The sequence below is a fragment of the Cygnus olor genome, chromosome 2 (assembly GCF_009769625.2).
Source record: "Cygnus olor isolate bCygOlo1 chromosome 2, bCygOlo1.pri.v2, whole genome shotgun sequence".
Lineage (NCBI taxonomy): Eukaryota > Metazoa > Chordata > Aves > Anseriformes > Anatidae > Cygnus > Cygnus olor.
This window is the reverse complement of record NC_049170.1, coordinates 45,065,328-45,078,975: the sequence shown is the minus strand read 5'-3', so window position 1 is coordinate 45,078,975 and position 13,648 is coordinate 45,065,328. Positions and strand designations below refer to the sequence as shown.

The window sequence follows — 13,648 nt, the reverse complement described above, 5'->3', positions numbered from 1 at the left end:
ACCAGAAGAAGCGAGAGTAGGCAAGATACTTCTTCACCTTTTTACCCCACCATAACATTACAGAGATGCAGATTAAGGACAAAACTGCGGCTTCGTGTCCCCTGCCTGCAGCAATAGCATCTGGATGTGGATCACCCCCCCAGGAACACTAACTATAATGGATTGTATCCGCCACTCACATATGTCGGCAGGGCTCCTCTGAGTGGAAGGGAGCTGTGCCCCTTCTCCAACTGAAGAGCCAGACCAACAAGCCAGCGATGGGGACAGGCTGGTGGTGAAGGCAACATAACAGAGCATGCTGGAGACACATATTGCTCTTTCATCTACAAGAAATGCATTGCATTAACAATTAGCAGTATATCATAGCTGGTGCAGAGCAGCAGCACCCTTTGATTGATTATAGCTTGTTTTTAAGTGCATCTTCCCCCCACCCAAAAGCCTGTGTTCAAAGGCATTGTGTATTCTGTGATTCATGTAATGAGACTAACATGACTGTAGAAATGATATTATTCAGTTCCTTTCTAAAGGGATGCAACAACCTCCACCCACTCTTCTTGTGCTTTTACAGTGAGAATTTGTCCTAATTGGTAACCAGGCGTGCATAGTCAAATTGATTCCTCTTCAAAAAAAGAGTGCTGCTTTTATCCTGATGAGAACAAATATACTGACTTCACTTAGAGGATCTGATTTTTACAAATCACTATGACACAGGTTTTGATGGAACCATTCTTGATAACAGACGTGTAGTTAAAATGTTTCCTGATTTTATGATAATTTGACTACAACAAAGTAAATAATTGACTTGAAAATAAGCAAACCTTTAGGAACTTCGACATCAGAGATGAATGCAAAATTCAGAGCTCAGAATTCTCCTTAGGACTGTTATTAGTCCGTAACCTCCTGCTCTTCCACAATCTTAACCTGAAACTTTAAAGATAAATGTACATAGAGAAAACTTTGACATTTGGACTCCTGACGTGCATTTGTTTTCTCATGCAAGAGATAAACTTTAAACCTTCAGGAGTTACATATTTACAGTGTGATTTCACAACAAAGAACACGGATTCTTCTATTTGGTAGAAAAATAGTAACACTTTCTCTGAGAAAGCTGTGCTTTATAGTTTACAGTGAGAAACTGCTTGGAAAAAAAGTAGAGCAGAAACAGGAAGGTTTTTTTTTAAGCTCTCTGAAGGACAGTTATTCTTACAACTGTAAGAATTCTTCACATTGAAATAATTTAGTCAGCACACTGAAATACTTTTCTACTAACTCATACGTTTCCACCAAGCTTTTTAAATTTGTGTTTTCACAAGTCCACACTGTCTGATGGGAGGGCTGTCGGCTACAGCCGTCCCACTGCCATTTCAAAGCAGAGGTGTAGGAGAAATATATGAGCTGCCAGGCGCCTGCTCCTGTGCTTGCCACAGCCTGACCGAGAGCCATGCTGCCTCTGCTGCTGCCACCCCCGCCTCCAGCACTGGAGTAGGAGATTGCAGTATGAACGTGCACAGAGACTGCAAAGAAACACCTGTGTGCCCTGAAGGGGAAAAGTAAATGCAGAGAAACAAAAATTTCGTTTTAAAACTACTTTTCCTTCAAATATGTAGCAAAAAGGTCTCATCACTGTTTTACACATAGACCAACAAGCAATAAAAAGTCCAAAAGAAGTTCAAAAGACTCTTTTATCTGCCACACAATTTGCTTTTGAGTCTGCAGTCCCGTGTGGTTTCTCAGATGAGCAGATCTCTCTTCTAGGTGTTTCTAACACACCTACTGACTTAGATCCCTATCCTGCAAACACTAATGTGCACATTCTCATCTGCAGTACCCAGGACATATTTTATGTGCAGTGTATCTAGGACACCTTCAAATACTATGAGCACCGAAGATGGACATTACACATGGCACAGTTTGGTGAAACGTTACTATTAAAATAAAATGAAAAGGCTCAGCAGTTTTTAAATCAAGGAATCTTATCCAGCCTTAAGTTAGTCAGGAGTTAATAGAGCACACCAGCAGTATCACTGAAGTTGTCTTGCGCTGCTGTTGACTTTTTTCCATATTCATGTTGTAGTAGGGATCCTGACCTGAAGCAACTCTCCAGACAATCATTAGCTCTGCCCTCACCTTTTCTGGTGGTCACAAGATCTCAGAACTTTGTTATTTGGAACCAAAGCAGAAGCCCTTCAGCTTGTGTGCCTCTTCTCAGATACACAGGAGCCACTCATTCACACAGGCTTCTCCTCTGTTTCCCCTCCCAGATGGAGATCATCCTAGTGAGGAGGCAGATCTCTCTTCCTCTCACCCTTACTTTCAGAAGGGAACATGGCCCAGAATTGGGAAATGGGCACTGGTCCTGGCTCTACAGAGAACCACGCTACCTTTGCACAGATGTCTGCAAGCAGCCTTTGGATGAAAAAAATTAGAACATGAACTTATAATGAATGAGGTTTTTTACTCTTTTGTGCAACCTTGCAAGCCAGGCTGCATTACATGCAGGCTCACAGATCAATTAATGCAATATAGGGTCTCTAGTAGCCTAAAAGTTTTCTGAGATGGGAACAAACTGATGAAGGGAAGAGGTTGGATGACACAGTCCGTGTATCTGCACATGAGGAATGATGTGCAACTGTTTGAACTCACTAGTCAGAGCAACAATGGGCCAGAGAAGGCTGTTACTGTCCATATAAGAAAAAATAATAATAAACTGGATTGTCAATATTTAGCTTGTGCTTAATAGAAAAAGGAGTAATTAAAAGAAAATTCAAAAAGAAGTTGAATAAGAATATAATAAGGAGTAATTAACCCCATTTTGGGTGTAAAGCAATTTCCTCCAGCGTATCCTCTTTGTAAATGAGGAACAGCTGGGATTTGGATCAACGGAGGCAGCACTTTTGCCACAACACATACCAATAGAGCCTGTTTTTCACAAATTATGAGGAAGAACAGGGGGGACTAAATCATAGTAAATTCATCCCAAATTTGCATTCCACTGTTTTAAGTACCACTTAAAAATACAGGAACTCAAACCTGTCCCCAAACAATTGTAGTCTAAAGACAATAAAACCAGAGAAGGAAGGAAATGTTTAGCACATACAAATAGTAAATGCTAGTTATCTGATAGCTTATATGGCTGAAGGAAAGAATGAAGTCAGGCATGTCATGCTACTGGAAGGAAGGAGAATTAGAAAGAAGGACATTATGGAAAAGGGGGAAAAAGGGCTCGATAGAAGGTGATGTACTTATGGGCTCAGTTTCCTGGTTCAGAAATCACTCAGAGCCAAGCAGGCACAGCGGTGTGCCTCGTGCAGTCTGTGCTATGACCTGAGAAAGCAGTGCCCCAGGAATGCAGGAGGTTTAAATACATGCAGGCACTGTTTTTAGGCTAGGAGTGTCTTACAGAACTTTGCTGGTGCAACGAAGTAAAAAAATATTTGACATCTTCGAACATTTTTCTTCTAGGGCATAGAAAAATGCTCCCTTTTAAATTCTTACTAACTTTTTTGGGTTCAGGTATGAAGTGGATGATTTGGGATTCTCTCTTCTCCCACAATAATGAGCAAGTGGGTATCTGTTCTTTCAGATCCCCTATTGATTTTGTGATTCCCAAGCGTAATGAATCTGCCCGTCCCTCCCCAGACATCAGCCCTAGGGTAAGGAGATCTTTACTAAGGGTGTAAATTCAGTAACAGACTGGCTCTGATTGGTGCAGTGTTGCAAATATTTCTGATCTGTGAACACATTCCCAAATTCTTTTATCACTCTTTTTTTTTTTTCTCCCCATCTCTCCAGTGAGTATGGAGGACCTCCACATGAGGAGGTCACCATCTAGGTAAGTCCCACACTCCAATAACTATTACTGCCCTGCTCCATCCCACCCCCCAGCAAACTGTCATAGACTTAACAGTTTATCAAGATGTTCAGTTCACAGTTCACATGTCTTACCATTGTCACTTAGGCTTTATCCATTTCTCTTCAGACTTATCAACACTGTTTTATGTTGATATTCCTGTTTCTGATGTAATGTTGGTAGCTTGCTCCACAGGCTACCTCACTGCTAACATGTGCTATTTGCTTTAGGGAGATTAGTCTATACAGCTTTGGCTGCAGCATTATCCACTTTTCCTTCCTTCCTGAAGGTCGCCATTCTTCAGTACATGCTACACACACTGCTGGCACTAGCAAACAATACAACCCACATGTGTTCTTGTATCCTTCTTTCAGAGCTGCATTGTCTCAGCTCACAATGTTCACCAGCCTGTGCATTGCCACATTTTGTTCCTTGAGAATCCAGTTTTGAGATCTGGCATGCCCTTCTGTACTTGTGGTATTTTAGTTTTCATTCTCTACTACATCCACAGTGTTGCAGGCTTGTTCAGCCTTCATAAATTTCATAAACTGCTCTGGGTGTTCTTCTCCACTTTGCAAAGTACAATTGATCTACATAACTGGTCAGTTGTGTGTTCTCCAGTAATCTTTGGCTGACTGCTTCATCTCATATCCCAATCAGCGTAAGGCAATTCATCAGGGCCTGTGTTAACTCCCCCAGTTGGAAAAACTGGTTCCTCAGTTTCCATCTTCATTTTGCGTTCCCATATTGAAACCACAATCTCCCTCCCTCTTATCTTTATTTGGTTCCTATCATGGAGGGTGAAGCATGCCTCAAAATTCTGGGACACATCAACTGATTTAGAACATCCTATTGCCAGGAAAATAATAAATAAATAATAAAAGTATCTCAGGAGTGTCTGTTTTTCCTGGTACCCACTGCCTGCATAAAAGGCTTTTTCAGTTGGCCTCTGCTTTTCCAGAGAAGGTCAGTGGTGGTGACATTTTCAACTGTGACATTTTCCCCACTCAGAACATTTTTAGTCCATTATACTCCGGGTACCATCTGCTGTACAAGCCATACACAGCCAAGAAGGCTGGCCACAGTCCCCTTTATTCGGTGGATAAGCCCTAATTGCTTAGCCTGGAACAACGCGAACCGCTGCGCCGCACAGTGTCCTATTCCAGTCGCTTGTGCCACGGCTTCTCAGGGGTACAATGCCCCAGCCCCGTTTCAGAGGCAGCTGTGACCAGTGATTAGTTCCAACACGGAACAGTCGTGCCTCCATTCAATTTCTGTGAAGAGAGGAGGGAGCAACCACTCTGTAGGCCTGCAGAAAGCTTTTGTTCCCAGTTTCATGCTAGGAATGAAGCCATGAGGCTGGGAGCTGAGCAAGGCACTCACTGTCAGAAAAGGACATCTGGGATACAAATTGTCAGTCATCCCACCACCCTGCCTGGTGCTAGGGAGGGCTGGAGGGGTGTACAGCAGGAAGGCTGGGGTTATGGTGTTGTCCCAAGCTGTGTTTTGGATGCAGACCCAATGAGTATGTGCCAAGATGGTCAAACCTGTTGAACAAAGGGCAGATGACAGCTTTAGTACCCCTCTTGCAGGCTGTACAGCTGCTGGCTCTTAGTATCTGGCTTGGTGCAAGCACTGTGGAAAGAAGGCTTCCAGGCTCATCCTTGTCCCATGTGCGTTGCCCATGCTCTGAGCTGCAGGCAGTGACAAAGATCAACTTGCCAACAGGAACACCGCGGTCCAAGGTACTGTTCATCCCACTCACTTGTGCAAAAAGCAAAGATAGGTTAGTCCTAAACAAAGAGAAAAGGAAATGAAAGACAGGCACACAGTAGAGCTGCCTTTTTTTTTTTCTTAAACAGATAGGTTTCTGCAGTGACAGATGATTAGTATTTACAATAATTCAAATACTAAATATCCAAAAGAATTACTGCCACATAAAATGTGATTGGGGCAGTTTTACATCGTGGCTTATTCGTAATCGGTTACCAGGCAGCATACTAAACACACAGTGTTTGAAATGAGACATAAAGCCAGCAAGAGGTAAATGTAATTTTGTTCTATTCTTCCTCTTTCCCTTTAAGCAAGGAGGGCATGCTGGAGACAAAATGGGGATTACTACAGTAGAAAAAACTGCAAAATGGCAAACTAAACTACAGCTGAGTTCAATGGTGTAATTAATGAAAAAGATACAGCCTCTCTGGTCATATGTATCTTATGCAGTTCTGATGCTGCTCTACTGGAGAGCAGCTCACCTACAAAACAAAAGAAGTAGGAAGAAAATGGGTATGGTCCATATAAACAGAGATTTGTCTAGTATTTTTGAGGAGTTAAGAAAATACTGTATTAAGGAAGTGTGCATTTCAAAGCTTTGAAAACCGTCTTAAATCACCGCAGTTTTTAGGGTACCAGTTTAGGGGGAATCCAATTACGCAGAAACAACCTGCAAGTCATCAATGCAACCAATTATTACCTCAGGGGTAGAGGATCCCAGCTGCCATTACCAGTTAATGGTATTTCACCTTCATATTGTTCCAACAACATTCTGTCTAAATACCAAGTACCTCTGCAATACAACTGTATTTTCTTTAAATACTTTTATGTGGCCCTTCTTCAAGATCCAAGAGCTATTTAAGTAGACCAAAAAAGGACTGAACTGCGTATAAAAAAAGACTGTAGCTGTCTTGTCTATGGATAACCATTACCAGCTCTTCCTACCACCGCGTTAAAGGTTGAGTCAACAGCTGAGGCTAGGGTTAAAAGGAAGGCAGCTCTGTGGTTAGCAGCTGCTGCCACCTTGTGAACAAAATTCTAAACACCTTTCCTCCACCCTTTTAGTCTATCTAACGCAGCAGGGTACGAAGGGGAAAAAAAATCCAACTTTTGCACAAATAAGTAACCTCGTGATAACAACTCCACATTTAGGCACAAAACATAAGACAGCTTCTGAACAGGCCTTAACAAAGCAGAGACAGCCTGCAGAGAAGGAGGTTTTGTACTGGTGGTAAAAGAAGCTATTCCTTTTCCACTGAATTGCAAACAATACCTAATGTTACCCTTACTCAAAAGATACACATCATACCAGCTGCATACTTTGCTAACCAGTACTGACAGGCAAACTTTCCTCCCTTCTTAAGTCAGTTTCTTTTTTAAAACCTATGTTCCTTCTGTGCCTGGACTTCAAACAGCGACTACCAAATATAAATGGGTTTAAAGCTATAAATCCAGCAGGCCTCCAAGCACAGGGATCAACAGCTTCATCCTTCTTACAGGCACCATAAGGTTGGATTTGCTGTAGTTCTGACCAGGAGCAGACTGGGAAGACCAGGGTTGATCAGGTGAAGAACAAAATATGTCAATTTTCAATCTGGGAAGTACTTTCCAGTGTTGCCCTTTCACCCAATCCTTTCCTTTTCAAGGTAACTTTGTAGGGTTACCTCTTTAAGTCCTAGACTCTGAAAAACTTGATGTAGTAGGAGGAAAAATAGGAAGACAGAACTGAGACCAAAAAACAGCTACTGGTTTCCTATGCACCATTTTTTCACTCCTAGATCATTCTCTTCTCCCTAAGGGGCAAGAAGCGAGAGGCAAAGCTTAGTGACCCATGAAACCAACAGGATCATGAATGGTTTGGGTTGGAAGGGACACGAAGATCACCTCATTCCAAATCCCCTGCTATGGGCAGGGACACCTCCCACCAGACCAGGTTGCTTGAAGCCCCATCCAGCCTGGCTAGGGGTGGGGCTAACATTTCTAGGGATGGGGCATCCACAGCTTCTCTCACCCTAATAGTGAAGAATTTCTTTTTAATACCTAATCTAAACCTACTCTCTTTTAGTTTAGAGCCATCACCACTTGCCCTATCATTACACTCCCTGACTAAGTCCCTCCCCAGCTTTCCTGCAGGCCTCCTTCAGGTACTGCAAGGCCACTATGAGGTCGCCCTGGAGCCTTCTCTCTCCAGGCTGAACATCCCCACCTCTCTCAGCCTTCTTCATAGGAGAGGAGCTTCACCCTCTGAGCATCCTTGTGGCCTCCTCTGGACTTGTTCCTTGTCCACATCCATGTCCTTCTCATGCTGGGGGCCCCAGAGCTGAATGCAGAGCTGAATGCAGTAAACATTTCACATTGTGAACTTGTTCACAAGAATCTTCTTTGGAAGAATCCTTATGTTAAACTTAATATTTGGGCTCCATTCACCCTGGTTCCAGGGACTCTCCTGTAGCCCTGTACAACCTACCTTTTCAACACTTTATATTTCTTTCTACCTCCTGTAATATTCAACACATTCACCATAAAAATCAATAGCAATAAAAGTGTAGCTAAACTAAGGATATACAATGTTAAAGGCTCCAGGAAATGTCAAGGCAAGCCACAAAAGCGAATTTCACAGTGAGACTCACACTTTATTCATATTTATGAAAGTAGTCAACAGCAGCAGATTTCCAACCATCTACAACACTTTATGACACAAAACTGTATCGTCACAGTAACAGACAGTTATACTGCTGCTATCTGTGCTGCAAAACCATTTATTTGGATGTCCCTGGAGCAAAGTCTGGCGCTGCGCATCTTCAGCTTTATTTGGTATGTAAACATGAGTAATGCCACTGTTGCAGCTACAGTTTCACTTGCAAGCTTTTCAAGCTTGCCAGACACATTCTAGCTCTTTTTCATTAAATTTTTGAAAGTTACTTTTTTTTTTTTTTAAGATATTAATCTTTGGACTTTTATTGCAGTACTAAATAATGCTGCCTGACATTGCATTTACTGCCAACAGATAGGCAGCCCTGGCATGTGAATAAATCATATTGCTGCTAGCACAGACAAAGAAGTCTTGTTCCTTCAAATTGTCAGTGAAATTGCAGGAATACATATTCAGTCATTCACAAGACACCTTTCTTTTAAAAAAGTACTCACACATCTCAAGATCTGTTGTAACTAGCAGTCATTCTCTCTCACTCATCTATTATAGCTGGCCAAATTAGTCAAAGATCTCACATACATAAGTTTGTATAGATGAAGTACAAAGCGTGCATTATGGAATCAAGGTAGTAACTCTCAGTATTACTTAAGAAGTTCACCCTGTCTTCAGTGGGCTTTTGAGAACAATACTGCTCTTTTTTAAGGAATACATGTCATTTCTGTTGTAAAGTCTGCTTGTGATATTTTCTTTTCCTTTAAGGTTATGGTTTTTGGTTTTGTTTGTTTGGTTGTTTTTTAACCCTTTCATTAGTGGCTTGGAAGGGTCCCTCAAGTAAAAGGAAAGGCTAATATTTGTGTATAGAGGAAAGTCTGTTTGGAAGAGGAAGATTTTTCAGTATTTCTAAAATACACTCTGGCTCTGTATCAGCTTGATTGTTTCAGCTTACTTTAAAGAAGGTTCTTCTCTCTTCTGAGTTTTACTCTTATTTTAATAGGCATTCTCTTGGCCATTGTGTCCCAGACAAATACAGATCAATATCCTGATGGTTGCTGGTCCTCTCTTTATTAGCTGCTTTCAAAACAGAAAATCAAAGCCTGAAACTGTTACTGGAAGCTGCCCCAAAGCCAGCAAAAGACTCGTAGTGGTGGGCCAAAGAGGTACGCTGCTGTAACAGGTCAAGACTCTAGAACATCTTCATGTTCAGCTTACAACTAGTAATTCACATTTATCCAGACAAAAGGTGACAAATTTCATGTTCCCTGGGGCCAGGTCCTAATGGATATGACAGAGCACTCCAGAATGCAAATTGAGTGTTTAGATACTGAAGCCAGCTGGTCACTGATGAGTTTCAAAACAATCTTCCTGAATGTAATTCAGAAAAGGATAGTTGTAGTGGTTTTGTGGCTTCTTCACGGTATTTTACATTCCTATGAAGTTGGTTTCACTAATAAAACAAGTGGAATAGAGCATTTATTGTATTCATGCAGAAAACAACTCTCTTTTCCTCCCAACCACCCCCCCTTCCTCTCTCCTTTGAACACTAGGGTTTTAGCATAACAGCAACAGGTCTGGTATGTTTAAAAGGCTTCTGTTTGATGATGAAAAAAAATCTAATTAAGTATCACCTTTCACATAAAAGCTTGAAGCCAAATCTAGGGAAAAAAAATTAAAGAAGGATAATGAATGAAAAGTAGCATCAAAATCCTTAAATGTCAGATGTATAACAATCCCATATGTGTGAAGAGCACCTCACTGAAGAGCATCTTTTCAGGTATTTAAAGTCTACTACAGGGAGTAAGGGTCCGGAGAAGCTGACTATAGACAAATACTCGGTGGAGCCCAGGCAATAGGCAGGCTGTGGCTTGTCTGCTCTCTGAATTTTCCTATATTCCCTCAGTTATTCCAGTTGCAGGCTCAGTGAATACTACAGATGTTGCAAATGTGAGCTGGAGTTGATAGGACCTTCAAAATCAATCAAAATTTTCCTAGGATGAATTTTGAGAGTTGCTGGAAAAGAGGGTAAATGTTCCTAACCTAGGATCATTAAGTAGAGGTACACAAAATCACTTGTCTTTTGGAAAAATCACAGGCTTTTCTTTATGCCCTTGTCTTCCCCAATTTCACAGCAGCAGTATTTTCTCTCCAATGCAAACACAATGAATGGTGCACATCAGCTTGGGAAGAAGGAATGAAAAACAGTTCTCTAATGAAACATTTTACCTGGCTAATAGCTTTTATTTTTGCAAGCAATGCCTCTGTGTGCCTCCCCACAGTAAAGACTCACCATCTGCCTTTGTTCTAATAAACGAACTCATATTACAGAGTACAAACATACTCATATCCTGAATCAACTGCACCCAAGAGTCATATCTTTTTGCAGAATGTGTAACTGGTAAATGTTTGCTCCCAAATGTTCAAAATGGCTCACAATCTTTCCTAATAGTAACAAGCATAACCAGCGAAAAATTCATTATTGCTACACTATGGAAGATAAAAATCCATAGACAAAGACTTACCTATTTTCAATAGCCATATCTTCACACAATCTTTCTGGTATAAAATTCTGCTTCCCAGAAATCCTACGTGTATTATTAATATTGTACACAATTAGATGTTGCCCTTCTGTCTGTATGTAATTTTTGTCTAGTTTTGGAAGCTGCAGGCTTTCATTCCTGAAATTTTACCTTTTAGGTGAGCAACTCATTTAATTGTATGTCACTGCTGGCCTGTAAGGCTCAGAAAACTTCTTTTTCCTCCTAGAACCTTAAACATAATCTTACCTTTTTCCTCCTCCACATACTGGTTTTCACCACTGACTTCTTCTTCAAATATATATCTTTCACAAACTCTTCTAGAAAAACACTCCCTAGTTGGTAATTTGTATCCCTCAATGTTCAATATGTTCAGATACATAACCACACAACAAAACTAAAAACAAACAACAAACCCAGGAACATCAGCTAGGCCTGTACACGACCTTTCAGATTCCATATACCAATTTTTTCCTCATGTGACCAAGGCTGTATGTTTTACAGTAGGCTGCTTATACTTACAGATGCTACAATTTTCAGGTCCTGATTTTATAGCACTTTGCTACATAGGAATGATGCACATTCAACCATGGGATAATGCTGTATTACCTGCTTAAACATCATGCCTTTGGAACCCCATAAACATTCAGATACATTAAAGATGGACATAAATAGTGTTTTAACTTTCAGGTGAACCACACAAAGCTTACTGTGGCACTACTACTTAAAGTTCAAGTGAATTTTCTCAGCTGCCTGTGTTCCTAAGGAAACAAAGCTTACCCATGCGTACAAAACGCAATGCATGTGTGGATTTCTGTCTAGTCTTAGCCTGTCTTCAAACACATTGGCCAATATCAACCAAATTTGACAGAACAGTAAAGGTCACAGAATGACAGAAGACACAAAGATGTTATATTTCTGTAAATTTGATGAAAATAGCCAAAAGGATCGTGTCCTTACTGAGAATGGCACATTAACATTCTCTTAATATATGCTGTCCAATTCCAGTAGAAGACATTGGAGAATCCCACAGAAGAGAGAGACTTTAGGATTCCCTGACTGCAGGAAAAGCTTTAACCAGAGTTCACACTTTATTAAACACCAGATAATGTCATCACAGCACACCAAATCTTAAACACACATACACACACAAAATCAGGTTTTCTTAGTCTCACTCTTTAGATAATTATTTCTAAGTATTGCTCAGAACAGAGTGGTAGCATGAAGTAACTTACTGATTATGCTTGCCAGACCAGCAGCTAGCTCAGCTTAAGAAGGTTTTCTGCAGACAATTAATTCAGTCTCAGCAGCCCCTACTGATTGAAGACAAATCAAAGAGCGATCAATACTTTCATTACAGCGATGGCATAGTAGCTTGTTCATGCAAGGTGAGCACAATTCAGTGCATGGTGGTTTTTTTTTCCAAGTCCTTTTGAGACTATTATCCCTGATTACCTTGCCTCCCTAAGGAGAGTTCTTCAGGTGAGGATTCCAGGTAGAGCTGTCCTTAGCATGTTCTGCCTCTGGTGAGCTTAACATGGGCTTTCAAAGGTTGAAGGGGTGGGGTGAGTATGGACACTTTATTCATCACCACAACAGCCACATGCATCCCTTCAGTTATCACGTCTCACAGGATGATGCAAGGACTTCTTCAAGCTCCCTCAACTTCCTCCAATTTTACCACAGTTGAAAAAGCTTACCATGATTTGGGGTTCACAGAAGCAGAGGTATAAAGACTTAATAAAGCTTTCTGACCACTCACCTCAAACTAACCTCTGCTTTATGACAACTACAGCTGGCAGACTTTCTTCTGAGTAGCTGGGTACTTCATTTTCCAGGTCTGACTGGAAATGAGATTGAATGAGAAGACAAACAAATTCTACTACTGCTTTCCTTTGAGTGTGTCCTACACAAAAAGTGATGGCAGTTCCCTCAGCAGAACCATAAACACTCAAGCTACAGCCACTGAAAAGTGTATTATTGTTCAAAAAAACATTTAGTTCAGTGTAAAAAAGGAAGTCAATTGCATTCTGCAATTAAGTCTATTGGGTTGACTCAAATCGTTTTTTTTTTTTTTTATAAATACTTGCCTACTTTTCAGTTCCTTTTTGGCATGTTCACTTCAGTGCACTTGCCATTGCAAATGCTGACAGTCACATGCCAAAGTGATGAAGAGGGCAATCCTTTGGTCTCATTTACATGCTGTGCGCTCTAAATGACCAAGCATCCAGCCCTGTAGGACACTTGATGTTGCAGGGTCCAGACTGCACTAAAATCAAGAGATCTCAGGCTACCTCCAGTCATTGCAGAACTGCTGTACTAAAGATGAACATTTGCTAAGGGAAGCTACAAAATGATGATTGCTCAGACTATAATAAAGCTATCACTGTTATACCCCCTTCTTAATATATTTTTCCATTTACTATAAATGTTACTAGACACTTATTACTCATATGGCAGAAAGTGCTAATGGGTTGCACAGTAGGGGTCAGTAATACATAAATCCCCAGGATGATACTCTCCATAAACTAAGGAGATGTCATGTAATAACCATCCTCAAAGAGTCATTAGGAGAGTTGTGTGGCTTAATCACTTTTTCCTCTGAGGCCCAAGTTTTATGACACAATAAATCCAGCTTTGGGGCTCATGGTATCAGTTTAAAAAAATAATTATTTGCTGCAAATTTATTTACAAACATCTAAACTGTATAAGACCTCTGGCAGCTTCCATTTGTTAAAAAAAAAAAAATCTGACTAGTTAACTTTGCAACAGTAGGCTTTATGCTGGAAAATTATTACTTCTTTCTCTCCATACACAGAGCCAGTGTAAGTGCTGAAAAAA

The 13,648-nt window shown here is 40.8% G+C and overlaps 1 long non-coding RNA gene across 1 annotated transcript; it reads right to left on the bottom strand.

Moving 5' to 3' along the window:
• Positions 1–2,349: 2,349 nt before the first annotated feature.
• LOC121065526 lies at positions 2,350–12,511 on the bottom strand. The gene is made up of 3 exons (XR_005817130.1): positions 12,263–12,511; positions 12,043–12,123; positions 2,350–5,643 (listed from the first exon to the last, which is right to left on the bottom strand). It is a non-coding gene; the product is annotated as an uncharacterized LOC121065526 (long non-coding RNA).
• Positions 12,512–13,648: the final 1,137 nt, after the last annotated feature.